Genomic DNA, 6,822 nt, shown 5'->3' on the forward strand with positions numbered 1-6,822 from the left:
ACAAGTTACAAGATGTGATCTGATCGGTACAATATTTTTTTATTTGTCTTGGCCCCGGCATGAGTGTAAGTTCTATTTTGCTTACTGGCTAAGTTCTGGATCATATCTAGAAGATATGCATGAGATTCTTTTGAGTTTTGTATAGCCTACTAAATACAAGGATATGGTTATGCATGTGTATAAATATTTTTATATTGAGACTTTGTCTCGGTTGCATGCATGCATATTATACAAGATACATATATAATATGTTGTCGATCTTGAGGTGCTGTAAATCTGCCAAATTTTAATTAATTTGGTGATTGATATCAATTTTTCTGTTGCTTTCTTCTTGGTTATAGAATTGTGGATTTATTTTATAATGTCTGCATTGATTATGTTAACACACAGATATTTTTATCATTGTGAAAGTCTAGAATATTTTGTTATATTTCTGATTAAGGCAGAAAGCCTTTGAAATATTCTGTGAAATTTCTGATAAAGACAGAAATGCCTTGGAAATATTCTGGTATATTTTTGATGAAGGGATGCAGAAAGTTTTATGAATGAGGTATGCATAATGAAATTCATAAATTTTATGAATGTTTTTTACACTAAATTTCTCATATTGAGAACGCGTTAAAATATTGAAAGCCAAAAGGATATTTCTGAATAGAGGAGGTTTATCAGTATATGATTATTCTCCAAAGTGGATGGTATTTCAAATGGAGGAGGTTTAATTTTTGATTTTAAGGAATCACTCAATGATCATTTCTACATGGTGATTGAAAATTCTTGGTTATAGAATTTAATTAAATGAAAATAAATATTTGTTGACTAGAAACCTGTAAAGTGGGTTTCGGTATAAACAATCCATTCAAATATTTTATTTTCACAAGTTCATTGATAGAATATTAAATCGCATGCCAGTTGGATATCTAATCAGGAAGATTATTCCTCAACTAGTGGATGAGTATTTCTACTTGAAGGATGTGTTTTTCCTAGGTTTCTAAAAAGCAAAGTTGCATTTCAGATTCAACTATGGCATCTGAATTTATTACATTGGATTTGGCATGCAAAGAAGCTGATTGATTAAGGAATTTAATTATTTAGATTCCGGTTTGGCCAAAACCGATGTCACCAGTTTTGGTACATTATATTATGACAGCACTACTACACTGGCCAAAGTAGATAACAATGTTTACATTGGCAAGTCAAGACACATAGGTATGAGACATAGCTATGTGCAGGAGCTCCTAAGTAATGATGTTGTAGCACTAGACTTTGTACAGTCCCAGTTTAATTTAGCGGATCCGTTTACAAAAGCCTTAGCTAGGGACATGATTCTAAAAGACATCAAAAGGGATATAGAAAGCCTAATTATTTAATTGCAAGTGAATGAAAGCTCAACTTACGTCTAAGTTATTACGTTAGACCTTGAGTTCAATGTAGATGAATACTTCATTTTGTAATTGCAAGTATCAAAAGTTTAAATTAAAAATTGTATCCCAAGAAAAAGTGGTGTTTGGTTTTGCATTGAAGTAGGGATCGGATGAATTTTTACTCTTAACTGATCTTTTGAAAAAATGCAAGATGCAGTGCATGATATAAAAGATTAGCCTCTGTGAGCATGAAGTGTGGCCGCTTAGCTTCAAACAAGTTTGGGCTTTACTTGGTAAGTGCTCATTAATGGATACGGACACAAGGCCATAATAGTGTCAAGTTACAATGAGTTGTAATGACAGTAAAACTTGTGTGTGTTATATCTACATTTCTTCAAAGAGACTGTGTGATTCAAGGTTCCACAAGTAGAGAATTGACCATAAAAATGTGACAATAGAAATCTTTACTTGTAACTAAAGAGGTGTAAACTAAGGAAGAAATGACGCGGTGGCAATTGTGTAAAAATATATGCGTCTTTACTATATTAGTAAAGACGCGTATATTCATTTATTTTTTAAATAAGGTACATATGCTTCTTGGATTGCTAGTAAAGACTTGTAGTCTATTTAGTACAATAAAATAATTATTTTTTAAGTGTTTGTTGTATGTTATTCTTTAAGCTTAGTTTCTTCTAGCTTCCAATGAAACGAAACCTTCTTCTTCTTTCGTTACGGCTTCCGATCTGCGACGAGGACGTCTTCCCTCTTCTTGTTATCAGCGGTTGACTCCAACAGCTTCACCGAGGTCTTCCTTCATCTTTTTGAGCATCCGGCGGCGGAGGATGGCAATGACGAGATCTCTAGGTTTCTGAGCTTCTGGCGACAGCAGTAGTGGCAACTTCAGCTTCTATTTTCTTTCTAAGCTTCCGTCTCCCTTCTAGCTTCTTCCTAGCAGCGGCGGCTTCTCCGATCTATTTTTGTTCTGAGCTTTCGGTGGCAGAGGATGGCAAAGCAGCTCTCAGAAGCTCCGGCGGTGGAGTGACGGCAATTGAGCACCTCGGCGGTATCAGGCCACGACTTCGGCAGCTTCTCCACGTTCTCGTACACTTCCTTTAATATTATTTTTATTTTTTTGTATAAATATTATTATTTATTTATTTGTTAATTTTATTTATAATATATTATTTATTTATTTATATATCATAGTATTAAATTAAATTGTGGACAGATCTGGTATGTTCTCTCTTCTCCATGACTCCATCTCTTTCGCCGGTTGCTTCAGATCTGAGCCGGAAACTAGGTGCCATAGCCTTAAGATCTCCAGTTCGACGGTAACATATCAGACCAAGAAGCCGTCTTCTTGCTGAACCAAAGTAAAGAATACCATCGGCTTAGACTGTGGTGACAAATTTGAAATCCTTAATTTTTCTCCTTTGCGGCTCCTACGCGACTTGACGACTCCGGCTAGCGTCGCTGACTTCTCTCAGTTCTCGGGTATATGTTCTTCCATCTTTCTTTATATATTTATTTATCTATTGTTAATCTTTTTGCGGAGGTAAGGATGAACATGTTTTTCATTAAGAATTGAACTTTGTGGTGTCGGGAAATCTTAAGGCCATTTTTCAGTTGTTGTAGCACTTATGCGGCATTTTAGGTTAATAATACATCTCACCCTTTTCTTGTTCTGTTCCTTCCTTCGATTTTGTATTACTATGGACAAGAGACTGTTGGTGTTAAAGGAATTTTTTTTTTCCTTTTTCTCTTGTTATTTTCTTGGTGGTTTATAGATATGCAACAAGCTTAGCTAGGAAGATGCATGAGGAAGCTAAAGAACTACTTGTGGTGAGTCTAAAACTTAGAGCTTCTTCACACCTCCTCTAGCATGGTTCCTATGATCTCAACCTGTGCGTATGTCTTTAATGGAAAACAAATCTTGATGTGTTGATATGGAAGAATAAAGAATGTGCTGTTATGATTTCTGATTTTGTTTTTCTTCCTATACAGAATTACCCTTATGTATTTGGAGACAGATGGGTGTTTAATTTCCTTAGAATTCATGCAAGGATTTCTTGTTTAGGAACTAACACTTTGAATAACGTAAGTTGATTCTACACCGTGATAGCTTTGTCACATGTAGTTAACAACACTGTAAACTGAAATTAATCAGAGAGAGCTAAATGGTGTTGTTGAGTTATTTACATTATATTTGCTTCAATTCTATTTTTCTAGTGATGATTATTGTTTTAGAATATATATATATATATATATATATATATATATATATATATATATGTTGGATTATATATATTATGTTGTACTATTGAAGTAGTCAATTTTATTATATATTGTGTTGAATTGTATAATTAAAAATACATAATGCTTTTCAAAAAAAAAAAAACACATAATGCTAAAACAAATTTAATATTTCCTTTAAGCATCATGTTTTATGTTATGTATTGTTAATAATTTTTTCTCCTTTTTTTTTTGGGTTTTCAGGCGATGATTATTATTGCATGGAACCATTCAAGATCCATTGTGTTGCAATCTACTTGATACCAAATATATTGGGCATTCCTATTTCTCTTTCCTGTTGTGTGTAAATCTCTGGAAAAATCAAACTGGCACATTGTAGGGCTTTTTATGTGGTGGTCTCGATGAGAATATATTTTCTGTGTATTGATCAAGAGCAGCGGATACAAAGTACATAAAGACATGAAATAGAGATCTGGTCTAATACTACTAATATAATAGAGATCTAGTCTAATACTACTAGTAGAGTTCTAATACTCCCCCTCAAGCACAAGGTTGGTCAGCCAAAACATTGAGCTTGCAACGGAGTAAATTAATTGACATGACACCAAACAGAAGGCAATCAAGGACCCCTGAGCCCACCACTCATGATCCTCTAGCTCAGACTCTACAAAAACTGACTCAAGTCGCCCAGACACTAAGCGACGTAGCCCTCCGTAACAACAACCGATCACCACCACCGCCAAACAGGAACTCGGATATCACTTGACAAATCTCAAACCATCGGCCTCCCATCTTCTCAGGAGAAAAGGACCCCACAATCCTTGAAGAATGGATTCGAACCTTCGACAAAATCCTCGGGTTAGTGGAATGCCCAGAGGAGCGCCGCGTAGAAATAGCCTCGTTCTACTTTGGACGCGAGGCTGACCTTTGGTGGATCCACGAGGGACCCACTTACAGACAGGAATCGGGATTCAACTGGGAAGGCCTAAAGACACGACTACGAGAACGGTTCTATCCCGCACACGTAAGGGCAACCATGTACGAGGAATTCCTCCACTTAAAACAAGGGATGGCCACTGTCATGGAGTACCACAAACGGTTCCTCGAACTGGCCCGTTTCGCACCTGAATTGGTCCCTACAGAGACGACCAAGATAGAGAAGTTTGTGTCAGGCCTCAATTTCGAAGCCCGAAAAGCCCTAATCGTGAGCGGACCCCGAACCCTCAACGAAGCTTACACCAGTGCCGCCAACCTCTATCGAATTCAACTACTACAACAAGGAGTCCAGGAACAGATTCATAAAAGAAATACGGGAGGTGGGGCACCACCTGTAAAAAGGACGAGAAACGACACTAACACGAGGCCAAGCAACCCAGCTGGCCAAGGGCCGCCCCTAAGGAACAACGAAACTGATGCGAGGCCCTTTCTTTGCCGATGGTGCAACAAAAACCATAGAGGCAAGGACTGCATGGGAAACCCCTGGCAATGCTTCAACTGCGGGGAAGAAGGACACAAGTTCTTTTAATGCACTCAACCCCCGAACTCGCGCCCTACAGTCATGGGCCAACACAGGGGCGCAAACAATCAAGGGAATTACAACACTCCCGGAAAAGTATTCGTCATGAGCCGCACTCAGGCCGACCTTGAAGACGAGGGTAACCTCAACGAAGAAAACGTGGCCCGAAGAGACGAGGAACCCGCAAATCAATCAGAAGAAAACCAGGGAGAAGAATTCTGCTTAGGGTGATCAGTGAACCCCCGTAAACCACCCTCGTAGTAAAACCACTTGTTCAGTTTAGCTACTTAGAAATTATTATGAATAAAAAGACAAAGTCAATTAATTTAGCATAAAAAGAAGGACTAAAGCATCCCCCGTGAACCCACGAGCCGCAAATCCACGCGCAAGGGAGGCGAAAGTTCAACAAGGAGGATCGGTCAAACCTCTTACCACTTTAGGTCAAAAGAAGGACAAGGAAAATATCCAAAAGGATGAACAACAAAGAAAAACTAATGCTATCAACGGGAATGAAACCTTAAACCTCTCACTTACAAGATCAAAATCTTAACCACTAGGCTATGAGTGTTTCTTAAAACCTCAAGGGAACACTCCCTTCTTAAACCCCTCTAAATTCCTAAAACCCACAAAATCCAAAAATCAAAAACCCTTCTTCTTCCTCCTCCCTCACACTCCCTCTCCCTCTCTTCCTCTCTCTCTCCCCTCTCCACACTGCCGGCACCACCTGAACACCACAGCAACTCATCCCGCCAGCGGTCGCCACCAACCAGCCGCCGACAGCCACTCGGTCAACACCACCACCGTGCACCTGTCGTCGCCACCCCGGAAGCCACCCGCGACACTGCTACCGCCCATCGCACACCCGGCTGCACCCCACTGCTGCACACCGCCGCACGACACCTCCAAGCCCCGCCTAGGCCTGCCGCCTTCGCCTTCGAAACCGGAACACCGCCCGAGTCAAGCCACATCGCCGCCTCGACGCCGGAAAATATTCGACGGAGCTTCACCGGAGGTCGCCGGAGCCTCGCCGGAAAAACATCACCGGGAAAAACACCACCTTGAGGAAATCTCGCAATGCCGAAGAAGCCCGTTGGGATCCGAACCCCGGAGTGGAACGACGCCGACTACACAGTGATCGGAGGTAAAGCCCTCGAACCCGATCAATTCTCTCCGGAATTGGTCGATATGCTTAACTTCCAAGGGCTTTTGGATACCTATCTCACAATCAAGGGAGATACGTACCCTGAGTTGGTGAAAGAATCTATCACCACTTAGTAGCCGTCAAACGGGGTGAGAAGTTGGAAATCACCACCAAGGTCCGGAGAAAAGAAATAATACTCTCCGAAGGCCGCTTGGCCAAACTCTTGAAACTAACCACCACGGGTGTGTCAGACTACGACCGGAAGGCATGGATCGATACCCAAGGCACGGGGTACAAGGATTACCTCGGGTACCTACTAGGAAAGGAAGAAGGCTTCACCTCGGCCACCCGGCCAAACAGGAAATTGCTAACCGCCGAACAGAAATTGCTAGTCATGATTGTAACTGACAGCTTGTTGGCCACGAACAACAAGAGCAAAGACGTGGGGAGCCTAGAGTGCACCTTTGCCTACTTTCTGAAAAACAAAGTCAAGTTCAACCTACCCGCCCTTATGCTAAAACACATGGAGTTTTGCAAGTCTAGCAATCGGC

The 6,822-nt window shown here is 40.5% G+C and overlaps 1 long non-coding RNA gene across 3 annotated transcripts; it reads left to right on the top strand.

Moving 5' to 3' along the window:
• Positions 1–2,013: 2,013 nt before the first annotated feature.
• Positions 2,014–4,045, top strand: LOC109179073. Of its 3 annotated transcripts, none has more exons than XR_002053818.1 (5): positions 2,014–2,462; positions 2,590–2,855; positions 3,149–3,265; positions 3,366–3,458; positions 3,858–4,045. It is a non-coding gene; the product is annotated as an uncharacterized LOC109179073 (long non-coding RNA). The 3 variants fall into 3 exon arrangements; XR_002053817.1 differs by having other exon boundaries at positions 3,149–3,203; XR_002053816.1 differs by lacking the exon at positions 3,366–3,458 and having other exon boundaries at positions 3,149–3,203.
• Positions 4,046–6,822: the final 2,777 nt, after the last annotated feature.

The sequence above is a fragment of the Ipomoea nil genome, unplaced genomic scaffold, assembly GCF_001879475.1.
Source record: "Ipomoea nil cultivar Tokyo-kokei standard unplaced genomic scaffold, Asagao_1.1 scaffold0876, whole genome shotgun sequence".
Taxonomy (NCBI): domain Eukaryota; kingdom Viridiplantae; phylum Streptophyta; class Magnoliopsida; order Solanales; family Convolvulaceae; genus Ipomoea; species Ipomoea nil.